This window comes from Ornithorhynchus anatinus, chromosome X1 (assembly GCF_004115215.2).
Source record: "Ornithorhynchus anatinus isolate Pmale09 chromosome X1, mOrnAna1.pri.v4, whole genome shotgun sequence".
Classification (NCBI taxonomy): domain Eukaryota; kingdom Metazoa; phylum Chordata; class Mammalia; order Monotremata; family Ornithorhynchidae; genus Ornithorhynchus; species Ornithorhynchus anatinus.
This window is the reverse complement of record NC_041749.1, coordinates 116,899,448-116,918,952: the sequence shown is the minus strand read 5'-3', so window position 1 is coordinate 116,918,952 and position 19,505 is coordinate 116,899,448.

Sequence of the window (19,505 nt, the reverse complement as noted above, 5' to 3'; positions counted from 1 at the left end):
CACAATATAGAGGTGGGGAGACAGGCATCAATACAAGTAAACAGGCATCAATATAAATAAATAGAATTATAGATATATTTATAGATATTATATATTTATATATACATAAGTGCTGTGGGGTGGGGATGGGGGAAGAGCAGAGGGAGTGGGTTGGGGTGACGCAGAAGAGAGTGGGAGCTGAGGAAAAGCGGGACTTAGTCTGGGAAGGCATCTTGGAGGAGGTGAGCCTTCAGTAGGGCTTTGAAGGAGGTGGGGCGGGGGGGAATTAAGCGACTTGTCCAAAGTCACCCTGCAGGCAAGGGGCAGAGTCAGAATTAGAACCCAGATCCATTGACTCCCATGCCCATGCTTTCTCATTCATTCAATAGTATTTATTGAGCGCTTGCTTACTAATAATAATAATAATGTTGGTATTTGTTAAGCGCTTACTATGTGCCGAGCACTGTTCTAAGCGCTGGGGTAGACATAGGGGAATCAGGTTGTCCCACGTGGGGCTAACAGTCTTAATCCCCATTTTACAGATGAGGGAACTGAGGCACCGAGAAGTTAAGTGACTTGCCCAAAGTCACACAGCTGGCAAGTGGCAGAGCCGGGGTTCGAACCCATGACCTCTGACTCCAAAGCCCAGTGCAGAGCACTGTACTAAGTGCTTTGAATGTACAAGTCGGCAACAGATAGAGACAGTCCCTGCCCTTTGACGGGCTGACAGTCCCCCGATTAGACTGTAAGCCCGTCAAACGGCAGGGACTGTCTCTATCTGTTGCCAACTTGTACATTCCAAGCGCTTAGTACAGTGCTCTGCACATAGTAAGTGCTCAATAAATACTATTGAATGAATGATCGGGGGAGACAGGCAGACAAGAACAATGGCAATAAATAAAGAGGAAGAACATCTCATAAAAACAATGGCAAATAAATAGAATCAGGGTGATGTACATCTCATTAAACAAAATAAATAGGGTGATGAAGATATATACAGTTGAGCGGACGAGTACAGTGCTGAGGGGGTGGGACGGGAGAGGGGGAGGAGGAGAGGGAAAGGGGGAAGAAGAGGGTTTAGCTGCTCTTTCTACTAGGCTCACTTCTTCTCTAATCTTACATGCACAGGGACTACAAGACTACAGGACCCAGCAGTCATCCCAGCTGCCCCAGAATCAACTGCTCTCAGGGGCAAACTGGTCCACTGGGGTACTGCCCACGTGGAATGTTCTGGGCCATTTTGGGTCACATCTGGCTCCAACTGGTTCCCTTTCGCTTAAAGCTCAGAATCAGCCAGGAACTGCTCAGAACTAATTATCAGAGCTTCCATCCCTCTACCTTCCCCCCATCCCCCGAGGTGCCTTCCCCCATCTCAACTCCTTCCTTCCCCTTCCTGCGTTTAATGAATTCAGAGCCAGCCCAACCCTAACTGCTCTTGGGAACACCCCCTGTGCACCCCCAAACCCCACTCCTTTCCCTTCTCTCCTGGGTTGGGCCCAGACAAATATTGGTTTGATTTCCTGCCCCATCGTCCTGAGGCTGGACTTGGGCTAAATTGGGTTGGCACAGCCCACAGATTTTCTGCTCTACTCCACGAGGCAGAGCCCTGTGCTGAGCACTGAGGGTCTGTGTTATGAAAGAGACACAACAACCCCTCCCCTCTGGGAACACACAGTCTAATAGGGGAGACAGGGCAGAGAATAAGAGAGAACCCAGGCAAGCAGACAGTCGGTCATGAGGGGAAACAGTGGGTCATGGATTGAGCTGATGGTTTGGGGATTGAGCTGGGTGAACTCAGGGAAGGCTTCCCATTGACATTGTTCCTATACAAACATGCCCTTGATTGACAGGTGGTTGGCAGTCTCTGTTGGGTTTTTTTTTCTTTTTGAATATGAAATCCCTCTCTGCCTTAAGAGCCGGTTCTGAGCCACATTAAAGGTTTGGCAGGTGTGGCTACTGCCCTAGGTGACAAGTGAAGGCCAGTGGGGAGGGGTGGACTGGGTGAAAGGACATTTACAACCAGGGGAGCCCTGACTGAATGCATTTGAACTCCAGGTCAAGGCTCCCCGGGTCATAAATGTCCTTTCACCCAGCACACCCCTCCCCACAGCGTGGTTCCTCTAGACTGTAAGTTCTTTAATAATAACAACAATAATAATAATAATGGTATTTGTTAAATGCTTACTGTGTGCCAAGCACTGTTCTAAATGCTGGGGTAGATACAAAGTAATCACAGTCTTAATCCCCATTTTACAGATGAGGTAAGTGAGGCACAGAGAAGTTCAGTGACTTGCCCAAGTCACAGAGCTGATAAGTGGCAGAGGCGGGATTAGATCCCACGACCTCTGACTCCCAAGCCCATGCTCTTTCCACTAAGCCACGCTGCTTCCCGCAGGGACCGTGTCTACCAACTCTCCCAAGCATTTGGTACAGTGTCCTGCACACCGTAAGCACTCAATAAATACCACTGATTGATTTTCCTTAGTCAGTTTTTAAGGTTGAGGGAATTGGGGGGTGAGAAGGAGAAAGAAAAACTTGCCTCGAAGAAAGGGGTAGAGCTCGAGAAAATGGAGGGTTGTTAAATAGTATGTAAGGGGGATGAGGCCCTTGACAGTCTTGGAATGGAGTTTTCCATGACTTCTATCTTCTTCCCCGATCCGAACTCCTCCTCCCCTTTCCTACGTCTTGATGTCTGTGTTCAGCCGAGCAGATTTCTCGAGGCACTAGGGGGAGCGAAGTGACCAACTTTCCTTCCAACCACAATCGTTGTCACAGGGAAGAGAGTGATTGTAACCCAATTCACGACAATAAAGCCCGATGTTCATCTGGCACCTTTCTTCTGAGAAGCTCACATCCCTGAACAGGTATGCTCGTGTTATTATTATTATTATCATCATTCCCCCTAATATTTGCCTTCCCTCTCTCTTTTTCTCCTTCTCCTGGCCCTGTGTAACTCCTAAATGCAGCACCCTGGCCGAGGGTTGACGGGAATGAGAGGAAAAGTAGAAGGAAAGGTTCCCTGCCCTCAAGGAGTGGAGGGTCTGATGGGGAAGACAGCAAATCTCAAACAGTGAAAAGTGTGTGAGTGTGGAGCCTTGAGGCTACGGACAGTAGGGGCTGGGGCGTCTGGAGAGGGTGGTGTTTTGGGAGAGCAGGGTAAGAAGGCTTCTTGGAGGAGGTGGGGTCCTAAGAGCACCTGAAGGAGGTGAGGGACATGGTTTAGCAGAGCGGAATAGGGAGGGGATTCCAGGAGACCAAAGAAGGGATGATTGTGTAATCAACTCTGTTGTGTGGAACTCTCCCAAGCAGTTAGTGTAGGGCTCTGCAAACAGTAAGTGCCCAGTAAAGACCATTGATTGATTGATGGGTAGTGTGAGCAGTGGCTCAGAGGGCTGGGAGAGTCAAGTCGGGAGATTAGTTTGGGTGGAGCAGAGGATGTAAGATGAGGGTAGCAGGAAGTGAAGAAACAGCGTGACCTGGTGGAAAGAATACGGGCCTGGGAGTCAGAGGACCTGGGTTCCCCTCCCTCTAATCTATAAACTCCTTGGGAGCAGGGACTGTCTATATCTATTCTTTTGTACTGAATCCTCTCAAGTGCTTAGTACAGTGCTTTGCACACAGTAAGCACTCCATAAATGCTATTGATTGATTTGGGCAAGTCACTTCACTTCTCTGGGCCTCAGTTTCTTCATCTGTAAACTGGTTATTGAATACCTCCTATCCCTTCTCCTTAGACTGTGACCCCTGTGTAGGACAGGGACTGTGTCTGACTTGATTATCTCACAAAATATCTGACAGACCACCATTCTCTCCATCTTCAAAGCCCTGCTAAAATCATATCTCTTTCAAGAGGCCTTCCCTGATTAGCCCTCATTTCCCCACCCTATTTGCTATCCCTTCTGGGTTGCCTATGCCCTTGGGTCTTTACCCCTTAAGCACTTTGATACTCACCCCATCCCCAGTCCCTCGGCACTTATCAATCATTGGTATTTGTAATAATAATAATTGTAGTATTTGTTAAGTGCTTACTAAGTGCCAGGCACTGTGCTAAGCACCGGGGTGGATACAAGCAAATTGGGTTGGACACACTCGCTGTCCCACATGGAGCTCACAGTCTCAATCCATATTTTACGGATGAGGTAACTGAGGCCCAGAGAAGTTAAGTGACTTTCCCAAGACCACACAGCAGACACGTGGTGGAGCTAGGATTAGAACCCATGACCTTCTGACTCCCAAGCCCATTCTCTATCCATTATGCCATGCTGCTTCCTTATTTATGTCCATATCCTTATACTCTGCTTGCTTCCCCCATCTGTCATTTATTTTAATGTATCCTCCCCTGGAGACTGTAAGCTCCTTGAAGGGAAGAAATCGTGTCTACCAACTCTATTGTATTGTACTCTCCCAAGCGCTTAGTATAGTGCTTTGTAGACTGTAAGCTCTTCCTCTAAGCTGTAAGCTCCTTATGGGCAGGGAATATGTCTACCCACTCTCTTATACTGTACTTTCCCAAGCACTTAATATGGTGTTCTGCACACAGTAAGAGCTCAATAAATACCAGTGACTGATTGAGCAATTATAGATAGGAGAAGGGCAGTTCTTAGTGCTGCATGTAGGATGGACTAGAGAAGCAGCATGATCCAGTGGAAAAAGCATGGGCCTGGGAGTCAGAGGATGTGGGTTCTAATTCTGGCTCTGCCTACATGTCTGCTTGTGTGACCTTGGGCGAGTAACTTCACTTCTCTTTGCCTCAGTTACCTCACCTGTAAAATGGGGATCAAGACTGTGAACCCCATGTGGGACAGGGACTGTATCTAACCTGATTAGCTTGTATCTACCCCAGCATTTAGAACAGTGCTTGGCACCTAGTAAGTGCTTAACAAATACCACAAGTGTCATTATTATAGAGAGGGGAAAGTCTGTAGCCAAGAGAACAGGCTGGAGCTTCTTATATGAGTGACTATGTGCAGTCTGACTAGAGATCACTAAGTAATTTGGAAAGTAATGTGGAAACCAGGATTCTAGCATCGGGAGTGGTACAGAACCAAGGATAGATTTCCACCTTGTAACTGGAGTTGATTTTTTAGCTCTTTTGACCTGACGCTCAGTGCTTGACAAAGATGTGACTGATGGTAAAATTCAGTAACAAAATTGAAACCATCAAATGTGAGCTTCTCCAAATCTCCCCCTCACCTCTCCATATCCCTCCCCACCCCTATATCCACTCTCTTCTCCTTTGTGGTCATCTCTCAAGAGGAGATCATCCACTTGCTTTCAAAATCTACCCCCTTTACCTGGGCTTCTGACCCTGTCAATCAATCAACCAATCAATCATATTTTTTGAGCACTTACTGTTGCAGAACACTGTACTAAGCACTTGGGAGTATACAATATAATAATAAACGGACGCATTTCCTGCCCACAATGAGCTTGAAGGAGGGGAGAGTAATTATCTATCAGATATGAAGAGGAAGGGCGTTCCAGGCCCGCGGCAGGATGTGATTGAGAGGTCGGTGGCAAGATAGATGAGATCAAGGTACAGTGAGTAGGTTGGCATTAGAGGCGTGACTTGTGCAAGCTGGGTTGTAATAGGAGAACAATGAGGTAAGGTAGGAGGGGCCAAAGGTAATTGAGCCCTTTAAAGCCGATGGTAAGGAGTTTCTGTTTGATGCAGAGGTGGATGGGCAGCCACTGGAGGGTCTAGAGTGGGGAAATATAGACCGAACATTTTTTGTAGAAAAATGATCCAGGAAGCAGAGTGAAGAATGGACTGGAACAAGGAGAGACAGGAGGCAGGGAAGTCAGCAAGGAGGCCGGTACAGTAGTCAAGGCAGGATAGGATAAGTGCTTGGATTAACACGGTAACCATTTGGATGGAGAGAAAAGGGCAGATTTTAGTGATATTGTGAAGGTCGAACCAATAGGATTTAGTGATTGAATATGTGGGGTGAACGAAAGAGAAGAGTCAAGAATAATACCAAAGTTATGGGCTCGTGAGACAGGAAGGATAGTGGTGTTGCCTACAGTGATGGGAAAATCAGAGGGAGGACAAGGATTGGGTGGGAAGATGAGTTCTCTTTTGGACATGTTAAATTTGAGGTGTAAGTGGGACATCCAAATAGAGATGTCTCGAAGGCAGGAGGAAATGCGAGACTGCAGAGAGGGAGAGAGGAAAGGGCTGGAGATGTAGATTTGGGAATTATCTGCATAGAGGTGGTAGTTGATGCCATGAGAATTAATGAGTTCTTCGAGGGAGAGGGTGTAGACAGAGATTAGAAGTGTACTCTGAACTGAAACTTAAGTGACTCCACAGTTAGAGGATAGAAGACAGAGGAGGAGCCCACTAAAGAGATTGAGAATGAGTGGCCAGAGTGATAGGAGGAGAACTAGGAGAGGACAGCCGAGGTTGGATAATGTTTCCGGGAGAAGGGGGTGGTCGACAGTGTCAAAGGCAGCTGAGAGGTTGAGAAGGATTAGGATGGAGTAGAGGCCGTTTGATTTGGCAAGAAGACGATCATCTGTGATCTTTGAGAGGGCGGTTTCTGTGGAATGAAGGCGACGGAAGCCTGATTGGAGGGGGTCAGGGAGAGAATTGGAGGAGAGGAGCATGAGACAGAGGGTGTAGACAACTGGCTCAAGGATTTTGGAGAGGAAAGGTAGAAGGGAGATGGGGCGAAAACTAGAGGGAGCCATGGGGTCAAGGGAGGGCTTTTTCAGGATAGGGGAGTTGTGGACATGTTTGACAGCAGTGGGGAAGAAGCCACTGGAAAGCGATTCCTTCCCACCCTATAAAAACTCTTTTGCCCAGTCTCCTTCCCTCCCTGACCACCATTTTGAAGAGCTCACTCACTCCCTAATGGCTCCTTCCTCTCTGCCTTCAAACGTGCTAAAAAGGCCTTGTTAGGATCCCACTGCTCCTCCCACCTATTGCCCCACCTCCCTGCTCCCATTCCTGTCCAAACTCCTCAGGAGGTTGTATCACCCATTGCGTCCACTTCTTCTCCACCAAATCACTTTTTGACTCTCTGCAATCGGATGTCCACCCCCTTCACTCCACTGAAACTGCCCTCTCGAAGTAGTCACCAGTGACCTCCTCCTTGACCTCTCAACTGCCTTTGACTCTGTGGACCACACTTTTCTCCTGGAAATGCTATCTAATAATAATAATACTTGTGGTATTTATTATGTGCTTACAATGTGCAAAGCACCATTCTAAGTGCTGGGGTAGATGCAAGACAATCAGGTCCCACAAGGGGCTCACAATCTAAGTAGGAGGGAGAAGCAGGTATTGAATCCCCATTTTACAGATGAGGAAACTGAGGCACAGAGAAATGAAGTAACTTGCCCAAGGTCACGCAGCAGGCAAGTGGCAAAGTCAGATTAGAAGCCAGGTCCTCTAACTCCCAGGCCAGGGCTCTTTCCACTAGGCCACGCTGCTTATCTAACCTTGATTTTAACAACACAGTTCTCTTCGTTCTCCTCTTTCCCCTCCTCAGTTTTAGTCACTAATTCCTCTTCCATCTCTCACCTCCATACTGTGGGTCCCTTCACGATTCTGCTCTGGTTCATTCAATCATATTTATTGAGCACTTACTGTGTGCAGAGCACTGTACTAGGTACTTCCCATTCTCTTTTCACTTTACACTCAATCCCTTGGGGAATTGAGCTCCTTCCATAGCTTCAACTACCACCTCTGTGGGGATAACTTCCAAATCATGGCACAAAGTAAGCATAAAAAAAAAAATCTATTTCCTAAGTCCCAATTTCTCACCTCTTCTGCTACCGTCCATTTTCTCTTGTATTCTGGTCCTACACGTGGATGTTAAACTGGCACGTTAAATTCATCATCCCTCCCAAATCTTGTCCCCCAACTAACTTTTTCCTTCTAGACTGTAAGCTCCTTTTATTTTTAGTGGCATTTAAGAGCTTACTATGTGCCAGGCACTCTACTAAACACAAGATAATCAGGTTGGACACAGTCTAAGTCCCACATGGGGGTCACAGTCTTAATTCCCTTCTTACAGATGAGATAACTGAGGCACAGAGAAGTGAAGTGACATGCCCAAGGTCATTCAGCAGACAAGTGGTGGAGCCAGGACTAGAACCCACATTCTCTGACTCCCAGGCCCATGCTCTTTCCACTAGGCCATACTGAGAGTGGCTCAGTGGAAAGAGCACGGGCTTGGGAGTCAGAGGTCATGGGTTCGAATCCCCGCTGTGCCACTTGTCAGCTGCGTGACTGTGGGCAAGTCACGTAACTTCTCTGTGCCTCAGTTACCTCATCTGTAAAATGGGGATTAAGACTGTGAGCCTCACGTGGGACAACCTGATGCATCCGGCCACCTACTTCATCACGAAAATTAACACAATCAGGTCTGAGCTCCCCAAAGTCACCCCTCCCCCTTCTGCCTCCCCCCGCCCCAACCCTCTCCCCTACCTTCCCATCTTTCCCTGCAGTATCCTCAGAGGAGATCTCCTCCCTCCTCGCAAGTGCCACCCCCTCCACCTGTGCCTCGGACCCCATTCCCGCTTACTTTATAAAAACCATCACCCCTTCCCTCCTCCCCTCCTTGACTTCTATTTTTAACCGCTCACTCTCCAATGGCTTCTTCCCCTCTGCCTTCAAACATGCCCATGTCTCCCCCATCCTAAAAAACCCTCTCTCGACCCCACTTCCCCTTCCAGGTATCGCCCTATCTCCCTACTACCCTTCCTTTCCAAGCTCCTAGAACGAGTCGTCTACACTCGCTACCTAGAATTCCTTAACTCCCATTCTCTCCCGGCCCCCCTCCGATCTGGCTTCCGTCCCCTCCACTCTACCGAGACTGCTCTCTCTAAGGTCACCCGTGACCTCCTTTTTGCCAAATCCAATGGCTCCTACTCTATCCTAATCCTCCTCGACCTCTCAGCTGCCTTTGACACTGTTGACCATCCCCTTCTCCTCCACACCTTATCTCACCTTGGCTTCACGGACTCCTTCCTCTCCCGGTTCTCCTCTTATCTTTCTGGCCGTTCATTCTCGGTCTCCTTCGCAGGCTTCTCCTCCCCCTCCCATCCTCTAACTGTTGGGGTTCCTCAGGGGTCAGTTCTTGGCCCTCTTCTGTTCTCCATCTACACTCACTCCCTCGGTGAACTCATTCGTTCTCACGGCTTCAACTATCATCTCTTTGCAGATGACACACAGATCTACATCTCTGCCCCTATCCTCTCTCCCTCCCTTCAGGCTTGTATCTCCTCCTGCCTCCAAGACGTCTCTCCCTGGATGTCTGCCCACTACCTAAACTCAACATGTCCAAAACTGAGCTCCTCATCTTCCCTCCCAAGCCCTGTCCTCTTCCTGACTTCCCTGTCACTGTGGATGGTACGACCATCCTTCCCATCTCTCAAGCCTGCAACCTCGGTGTCATCTTTGACTCGCCTCTCTCGTTCACCCCACACATCCAATCCGTCACCAAGACCTGCCAGTCTCACCTTTATAATATCGCCAAGATCTGCCCTTTCCTCTCCACCCCAACAGCTATCTTACTGGTACAGGCTCTCATAATATCCCGGCTGGATTATTGTGTCAGCCTTCTCTCTGATCTCCCTTTCTCCCATCTCTCCCCGCTCCAGTCTATTCTTCATTCTGCTGCCCGGCTCATATTCCTGCAGCAATGCTCTGTGCCTGTCACTCCCCTTCTTAAAAACCTCCAGTGGTTGCCTGTCGACCTCCGCACAAAACAAAAACCTCTCACTCTAGGCTTCGAGGCTCTCCATCACCCCACACGCTGCGCTCCTCTGCTGCCCACCTCCTCACCATCCCCCATTCTCGCCTATCCCGCCGTCGACCCCTGGACCACGTCCTCCCACTGTCCCGGAACGCCCTCCCTCCTCACCTCCGCCAAACTAATTCTCTTCCCCTCTTCAAAACCCTACTTAGAGCCCACCTCCTCCAAGAGACCTTCCCAGACTGAGCTTCCCCTTTTCCCTCTGCTCTCTCTGCTGCCCCTCTACCCCCCCTTCACCTCCCCTCAGCTAAGCCCTCTTTTCCCCCCTTCCCCTCTGCTCCTCCCCCTCTCCCTTCCCCTCCCCTCAGCACTGTGCTCGTCCGCTCAATTGTATATATTTTTTATTACCCTATTTATTTTGTTAATGAGATGCACATCACCTTGATTCTGTTTATTGCTATTGTTTTAATGAGATGTACATCCCCTTGAGTCTATTTATTGCTATTGTTTTTGTCTGTCTGTCTCCCCCGATTAGCCTGTAAGCCCGTCAATGGGCAGAGACTATCTGTTGCCGATTTGTACATTCCAAGCGCTTAGTAGAGTGCTCTGCACATAGTAAGTGCTCAATAAATACTATTGAATGAATGAATGAATATTTATTGAGTGCTTATCCTGTATCTACCCCAGCGCTTAGAACAGTGCTCTGCACATAGTAAACGCTTAACAAATACCAACATTATTATTATTCCTTGTGGGCAGGGAACATGTCTGTCAACTCTGTTATACTGTATTCTCCCACGCACTTAGTTCAGTGCTCTGTACAAAGTAAGCATTCAATAAATACGAATGATTGATGGATAACAATAATAATAAATGTGGTATTTGTTAAGCGTTTGTATGCCAAGCACTGTACTAATCACTAGGGTAGATAAAAGATAATGAGGTTCCACCTGGGGCTCACAGTCTAAGTAGGAGGGAGAACAGCATTGATTACAGTTGACAACTCCCCTCCCTCCTTGTCTCTAAATATTGTCATTAACCTTGGCTCCCCAGTTTCACATTTCACATTCAGTCTGTCACTTAGTCCTGTCGGTTTTTCCTCAGTTAGATTATCCAAATCCACCCTCTTCATCTCCATCCAAAAGGCCACCACCCCTGTCCGGATACTTGTCATATCCCAACTACACTACTGTATCAGTAAGTTCGTCATGGGCAGAATGTGTCTGTTTATTGTTGTATTGCACTCTTCCAAGTACTCAGTACGGTGCTCTGCAAAAAGAAAGCGCTCAACAAATGCGATTAACTGACCCACTGGTCTCCTCGCCTCTAGCCTTTCCCCTCTCCAGTCTAGGCTTCCTCTCTGCTGCCTGGATCATTTTTTTAAACTGTCGTTCTGAACATGCCTCCACACTCCTCCAAAACCCCCAGTGGTTATCCATTCTTCTCTGCATCAAGCAGAAACTCCTGAAGTTGGGTTTTAAGGAACCCCATCATCTTTCTCCCTCTTATCCAGTCATTTTCCCACTAGTCCCCAGCTTGCACTCTCCATTCCTTTCAAGCTTCCCTTCTCACTGTGCCTCCTTCTTGACTCTCCTGCCTCTGACCCCTTGATGATATGATGCCTTTCCTCTTGCCTGAAACTCCTTCCTCTTCAAATCTGGCTGTCCTCACCTCTCCCCATTTTCAGTCATTCTGAAATCCCACCCCCCCAGGAGGGCTTCCCTGATTAATTTTTTTCTCCCCATGTTCATTCATTCATTCATTCAATCATATTTATTGAGCACTTACTATGTGGAGAGCACTGTATTAAGCGCTTGGAATGTACAATTCGGGAACGGATAGAGACAATCCCTGCCCAACAAAGGGCTCACAGTCTAAACGGGGGAGACGGACAACAAAACAAAACAAGTAGTCAGGCGTCAATACCATCAAGATAAATAGAATCATAGTTATATACACATCATTAATAAAATAGAGTAATAAAGAATATATACAAATATGCGCAAGTGCTGTAGGGAGGGGAAGGGGGAATAGCAGAGGGAGGGAGGATGGGGAGGGGAGAAGGGGCAGAGGGCTCAGTCTGGGAAGGCCTCCTGGAGGAAGTGGGCTCTCAGCAGGGCTTTGAAGAGGGGAAGAGAGTTAGTTTGGCGGCTGTGAGGAGGGAGGGCATTCCAGGTCAGTGGTAGGACGTGGGCCAGGAGTCGACGGCGGGACAGGCGAGAACGAGGGACCGTGAGGAGGTCACATCCTTATATCCTCCCAGGTCATATCTCCCCAATTGAGGCAATATAGTCTAGTGAAAACAGCAAGTATGGAACTAGGAGCTAGGAGATCCAGGTTCTAATCCTGTACTTAGATTTTCCCTCTTTATTCACCCCACCCTCAGCCCAACAGCATCTATGTCCATATCCGTAATTCATTTATTTATATGAAAGTCTGTCTCCCCTTCTAGACTGTAAGCTTCTTGTGGGCAGGGAACATATCTACCAACTCTGTTATAATGTACTCTCTCAAATGCTTAGGACAGTGCTCTGCACACAGTAAGCACTCAATAAATACGATTGATTGATTAATCCCAGCTCTGCCCCTGGCATGCTGGGTGACCCCGAGTCATTTAACGCTTCTGTGCTTCAGTTTCCTCATCTGTCACGAGGAGATAAGCTGCCTCTTTTCCCTCCTTCATTATGGGCCATATCAATTAATGGTATTTACTGAGTGCTTACTGTGGGCAGGGCACTTGGGAGAGTACAATACAACAGAATCAGTGGGCACCTTCTCTTGCCCATAACAAGCCTGCAGTCTAGAGGGAGAGACAGATATTAATATAAATAGACTGTGAGCCCTCTAGCCCTCTAGATGTGAGCCTGTTGTGGGCAGGGATTGTCTCTCTTGGTCTGCTGTATTGTACTTTCAAAGCGCTTAGTACAAAGTGCTCAATAAATACAATTGAATGAATATAAATAAATCATTTATAATATATAAAGATATGACAGCTTCATCCCCACAGCAACCAAATCCCTTGGAGCGAGTTCTCCTAAAACAATAATAACGTTGGCATTTGTTAAGCGCTTACTATGTGCAAAGCACTGTTCTAAGCGCTGGGGGAATACAAAGTGATCAGGTTGTTCCACGTGGGGCTCACGGTCTTCATCCCCATTTTACAAATGAGGTAACTGAGGCACAGAGAAGTTAAGTGACTTGCCCAAAGTCACACAGCTGACAAGCGGCGGAACCGTGATTTAAGCCCATGACCTCTGACTCCCTAGCCCATGCTCTTTCCACTGAGCCACACTGCTTCTCTAATCAGATCTGTGCTAAGAAGCCTTCCTAGATTGACCTCTCATCTCCCTATCCTGTTCTCCCTACCTCTGCATCAACTATGCTCTTGGGTCTGTAACCACTTTGTTGCTTATCCCACCCCCACAGTGCCTATGTCTAGGTCCTTATACTCTGCCCCTTCCCCTGTCATTTATTTTATCAATAATAATAATAATAATGATGGTATTTGTTAAGCACTTACTATGTGCTGGGGTGGATACAAGGTAATCAGATTGGACACAGTCCCTGTCCCACATGGGGCTCAGTCTCAATCCCCATTTTACAGATGAGGGAACTGAGGCTCACAGAAGTCAAGCGACTTGCCCGAGGTCACACAGAAGACAAGTGGCAGAGCCGGGATTAGAACCCATGACCTTGACACCCAGGCCCATGCTCTAGCCACTACACCATGCTGCTTCTCCTTTTTAATGTCTGTCTCCTCCATTAGGCTGTAAGCTCCTAGAGGGCAGGGATTGTGTTTTACCAACACTACTGTTTTCTCCCAAAGGCTTAGTCCAGTGATCTGCGCACGGTAAGCGCTCAATAAATACCACAGATCGATTGAGTGACTGGCTTGATTCTAGGACCTGACTTCTTGTTTGTGATCCTATCAATCGACCAATGGTATTTATCGAGCGCTTACTGTGTGCAGAGCACTGGACTAAGCGCTTGGGAGAGTCCAGTGGAGCAGAGTTGGTAAGACACGTTCCCTGCCCACAACAAACCGCCTTGCCATTTGATACTGAGTAGAGCCCGTGGTTAATTAACGTCGACGGCGCTGCTCAAGGAGTCATTCACTCAGTCGTATGTCGGATGTGGCATCTGGGAGAGCAGTCGGAGAGAAGGTTGGACAGCACTACAAGTCAGTAGAATTTGAGTTCAGTTGGAGTCTTAATACCGCCGTGCCGCAGGATCTCACTGCTGAGATTTTGCTTCTTCCTCCCTCTTAAGACTGTGAGCCCCACATGGAACAGAGACTGCGGCCGACCCCCTTACACCGTGTCTACCCCAACCCTTCGTACGCTGCTCGGCACATAGTGAGCGCTTAACAAATATCATCGTTATCATTATTATCATTATTAGAGGGCCCGCCGAGAGAGCTACTGTTAACTTTGGTAAAATACCATTTATCTCTTTTTCTTATATGTGTGCAGAGCACTGGACTAAGCGCTTGGGAGAGTCCAACGGAGCAGAGTTGGTAAGACACGTTCCCTGCCCACAACAAACTGCCTTGCCATTTGAGACCCAATAGAGCCCGCGGTTAATTGAGCACCTAATCCAGGCCCTGGAGGGGTTTGGACCAGGAAGTAAGGTGACCTGGTGATGTCATGCCGTGAGGTGTCAGTGTCAGGGAGCACTCTCGGGAGCCCCTGTCAGTTCACCCAGGCCACTCTCTCCAGTCTCGGGCAGCGCCTGGTTTGCCGGGCCCAGAAGGACGAGGAATGGGCCAGTCACCCCCAAGCGTGCTGCGATGGTGATGTCAGAGAGCTGGATCGGCTGTCCTCTCCCCGCCCCCCACCATCAGTTCATCAATGGTATATATTGAGCACTTACTGTGTGCAGAGCAGCTTGGGAGAGTACAATACGATAGTTCATTCATTCAATCATATTTATTGAGCGCTTACTGTGTGCAGAGCACTGTACTAAGTGCTTGGAAAGTACAATTCAGCAACAAAGAGAGACAATCCCTGCCCACAATGGGCTCACAGTCTAGAAGGGGAGAGACAGACATCAAAACAAGTAAACAGGCATCGATAGCAATAGAGTTGGTAGATATAATCCCTGCCTTCAAGAAGGTAAAAATATAAGTCTCCTCCTTTCTTCTTCAGTGCAGTTGTATCCTTCTGGCTCCCGGTCCACGTAGTCCGTTGGAGGGCAGTGGCTTTGGTCTCCTTCCTGGTGCAGTGCAGGACACCCGCCCGCTCCGCACGGGCCCAGGTGACGGCCATTTGGGGAGCGAGAGGAGGCAAGTTGTGTGCCGGCCAGGAGGCAATTGCAAACCCTGATTAGCCTCTGGAATCAGGCCTGCCTACATCCAAATTGGAGCCACACTCTCGAGGGAAAGGTCGGGGTTTAGCACAGCTACCGGCTCCAAATCAGAGCAGAGCCCATTAGGAAAGTACAGTCGATTCCCACGCCTTCCGGGGAGGCTGCAACTGTAAGTCTCACGATGGCGGTGGTGATTTATATGCGGGGGGCTCGGGGGCATTTCCACAGGAGTGTGGGAGGCTGGGCACCTGGAGATTGCAATAAACCTCCATGATTCAGGTTGGAGAAATTCCTGACTGTTGCAGGTAATAGCGAAGCTTAGCACAGCTCATGCCTGCTCTGAATGGGGAAAGAGGGGTTTAGCTAACAGAACTCCCAGGCTATTATTATTATGGTATTTGTAAAGTCCTTACTTTTGTGTGAAGCAGTGTTCTAAGCGCTGGGGTAGATACAAGTTAATCCGGTTGGACATAGTCCCTTGTCCCACATAGGGCTCAGAGTCCAAGTCAGGTTCTGCCTAACTGTCGCAGGCTACATCGGTGGAGAAGAAAGGGCAATCTGAAATATTAGAGGAAGGATCTGTGGGACCTGTAGCCTTATTGAGTATGAGGGGTAAGAGAGCCGAGTCGAGGAGGGCTTCAGGGTTTGGACGAAAGTCCCCGGTCTAGCTAGGAGTGAAACCCAGGGCTTCTGAAGCCTAGTTCTGGCCTGTTCCAGTCAGGGAAATCTATGCGGGCAGAGAAGAGACTCTGGGAAGGGGTAGGCTAGGGGAAGAGTGGATAAATTGTATCTCCAGATTTCCCCTTATGCTCGGGCACACACACTCCCCCTTCTTAACTGTATTAAAGTTCAACTTCTGGAGGCTCCTGTCCATGGTACCCGAAAGGCGCTTTTCTCAACACAGGGCCTTACAGACCTTGAACTCCTTGCCTCCAAGCCAAGGACTTCCCAACTGAAGTGAACTCTAAGTTCTGGGGATGGGAGCTGGAGGAATGAAAGTGAGGGAGGAAGGGGGAGAAGAGAATGAAGGGGAATTTGGATGAAAGCATTAGAGAAGGAACAAAAATATCTCACACTGACAACTTAAAAGAGCTAAAATCATTTCACTTGAAATGAAGGAGAGAGAGGCTGTTACACCAAGTATTTCAAAAGGAGAGAAGTGACCCAAAAAGGAAAGCTGACCAATGGCTGAGAATCTGTATCCTATATCAGGTATTTATGGACCTGGGATTGTGCCCCCCAGGCATAGGATTTTTTTTTGGATGGTATTTGTTAAGTGCTTACTATGCGCCAGACACCGTACTAAGCGCTGGGGTAGATCATTCATTCATTCAATAGTATTTATCGAGCGCTTACTATGTGCAGAGCACTGTACTAAGCGCTTGGAATGTACAAATCGGTAACAGATAGAGACAGTCCCTGCCCTTTGACGGGCGCACGGTCTAATCGGGGGAGACGGACAGAGAAGAACAATGGCAATAAATAGAATCAAGGGGAAGAACATCTCATTAAAGCAATAGCAAATAAATAGAATCAGGGTGATGTACATCTCATTAACAAAATAAATAGGGTAATGAAGATATATGCAGTTGAGCGGACGAGTACAGTGCCGAGGGGATGGGACGGGAGAGGGAGAGGAGGAGAGGGAAAGGGGGGAGAAGAGGGTTTAGCTGAGGAGAGGTGAGGGGGGGGGGTAGAGGGAGCAGAGGGAAAGGGGGAGCTCAGCCTGGGAAGGCCTAATCATCATCAGTGGTATTTACTGAGTGCTTACTTTGTGCAGAGCACACAGTAGTGGAGCAGTGAGGCTTAATGGAAAGAACACAGGCTTGGGAGTCAGAGGACATGGGTTCTAATCCCAGCTCTGCCATGTGCCTGCTCTGTGACCTTGGGCAAGTTACTTAGCTTCTCTGTGCCTCAGTGACCTCATCTGTAAAATGGGGATTCAACAGCTGTTCTCCCTCCTACTTAGACCGTGAGCCCCGTGTGGGACAGGGTCTGTGTCTGACTTGATCGTTCTGTATCTTCCACAGCACTTAGAACAATACCTGTCGCCTAGAAAGCACTTAACAAATACTATTATTTATTAGTAGAGCACAGTCCAGAGAGCTTGGGAGAGTACAATACACCAGAGCTGGTAGAGACATTCCCTGCCCCACAAGGAACTTACGAGAATCAGGTTGGAACACAGTCCGTGTCACGCATGGGGTTCACGGTCTTAATCCCCATTTTACAGAAGAAGTCATTGAGGCGCAGAGAAGTGAAGTGACTTGTCCAAGATCACATACTAGAAAAGTGGCAGAGCCAGAATTAGAACCCAGGTCCTCTGACTCCCAGGCCCATGCTCTTTCCACTAGGCCACGCTGTTTCTCATGCTGTTTCCCCCTGCATGTGGTTGTGACCTCCGTTCCCCTAAGCACTTAGCTACTCACCCCCAGTGCCCCCCCAACAAGAGAAGCAGCGAGGTTTAGTGGAAAGAGCACGGACTTGGGAGTCAGAGGTCATGGGTTCTAATCCTGGCTCCGCCACTTGTCAGCTGTGTGACTTTGGACAAGTCACTTCACTTTTCTGTGCCTCAGTTACCTCATCTGTAAAATGGGAATTGAGACCGTGAACCCCACGTGGGGACAACCTGATAACCTGGCACCTACCCCAGTGATGATGAAGGTATTTGTTAAGCACTTACTATGTGCCAAGCACTGTTCTAAGCGCTGGGGTAGATACAAAGTAATCAGGTTCTCCCACGTGGGGCTCACGGTCTCAATTGCCATTTTACAGATGAGGTAACTGAGGCACAGAGAAGTTAAGGGACTTGCCCATAGTCACCCAGCCGATAAGTGGCGGAGGCAGGATTAGAACCCACGACCTCTGACTCCCAAGCCCGGGCTCTTTCCACTAAGCCACACTGCTTCTCACTTAAGCCGTGCTTAGAACAGCGCTGGCACACAGTAAGCGCTTAACAAATATTATCATTATGATTAGAGAAGCGGCGTGGCTTAGTGGAAAGAGCACGGGCTTGGGAGTCAGAGGTCGTGGGTTCTAATCCCTGCTCCACCAACTTGTCTGCTGTGTGACCTTGGGCAAGTCACTTAACTTCTCTGGGCCTCGGTTACCTCATCTGTAAAAGATGGGGATTAGAAAATGGGAGCCCCACGTGGTACAATCTGTTTACCCCGTATCTACCCCAGCGCTTAGAACAGTGCTCAGCACCTAGTAAGTGCTTAACAAATACCATAATTATCATTATTATACTTATACACTGCCTCATACTCTGTTGCTTTCCCTATCTGTAATTGATTTCAATGTCTGCCTCTGCCACTAGATTGTAAACTCCAGAGGGCAAGGATCGTGGGTACTCAATCTAGTGGACTCTCCCAAGCGTTCAGTAGAGTGTCCTGTGCTCAGTCAGCTCTCAATACACACCACTGATTGGAGCAGCAGCGTGGCCTGGTGGAAAGAACACAGGCTTTGGGGTCAGAGGACCTGGGTTCTAAACCTGCCTCGGCCAGCTACCTGCCTGTGGGACCTCGGGCAAGTCACTTCCCTTCTCTGCGCCTCAGTTTCCCCATCTATAAAATGGAGATTCAATCTCTGATCTCCTCCCCGTGAGCACCATGCCGGGCGGGGTCTGTCCGACATGACGACCTCAGTTACCTCATCTGTCAAATGGGGATGAATAATAATAATAATCGATAATAATCATGGTTTGTGTTAAGCGCTTACTGTGGGCGAAGCACCGTTCTAAGCGCTGGGGTTGATACAAGGTACTCCGGTTGTCCCACGTGGGGCTCACGGTCTTCATCCCCATTTGACAGATGAGGGAACCGAGGCACAGAGAAGTCAAGTGACTTGCCCCAAGTCACCCAGCTGATAAGTGGCAGAGCCGGGATTAGAACCCGTGAGCTCTGACTCCCGAGCCCGGGCTCTTTCCACCAGGCCGTGCTGCTTCTCAATAATAACGTTTACTTTATTACCCTATTTATTTTCTTAATGAGGCGTGCATCCCCTTGATTCTATTTACTGTGATTAAGTTGTCTCGTTTCTGTCCGTCCGTCTCCCCCGATTAGACCGTAAACCCGTCGATGGGCAGGGATCGTCTCTGTTGCCGAACTGTACGTTCCAAGCGCTTAGTACAGTGTTCTGCACATAGTAAGCGCTCAATAAATACTACTGAATGAATGAATGTCGGTATTTGTTAAGGGCCCACTGTGTGCCAAGCAATGGGGTGGATACAAGTCGATGGGGTCGTCCCACGTGGGGCTCCCGGTCTTCATCCCCCTTTGACAGACGAGGGAACCGAGGCCCAGAGAAGTCAAGTGCCTGGCCCAAGGTCACACGGCAGACAAGAGGCCGAACGGGGACTGGGACCCACGACCTCCGCCTTCCAAGCCCGCGCTCTTCGAAGCGGCGTGGCTCAGTGGCAAGAGCCCGGGTTCGGGCGTCAGAGGTCGTGGGTTCTCATCCCGGCTCCGCCGCTCGCCGGCCGTGTGAGCTGGGGCGAGTCGCTTGACTTCT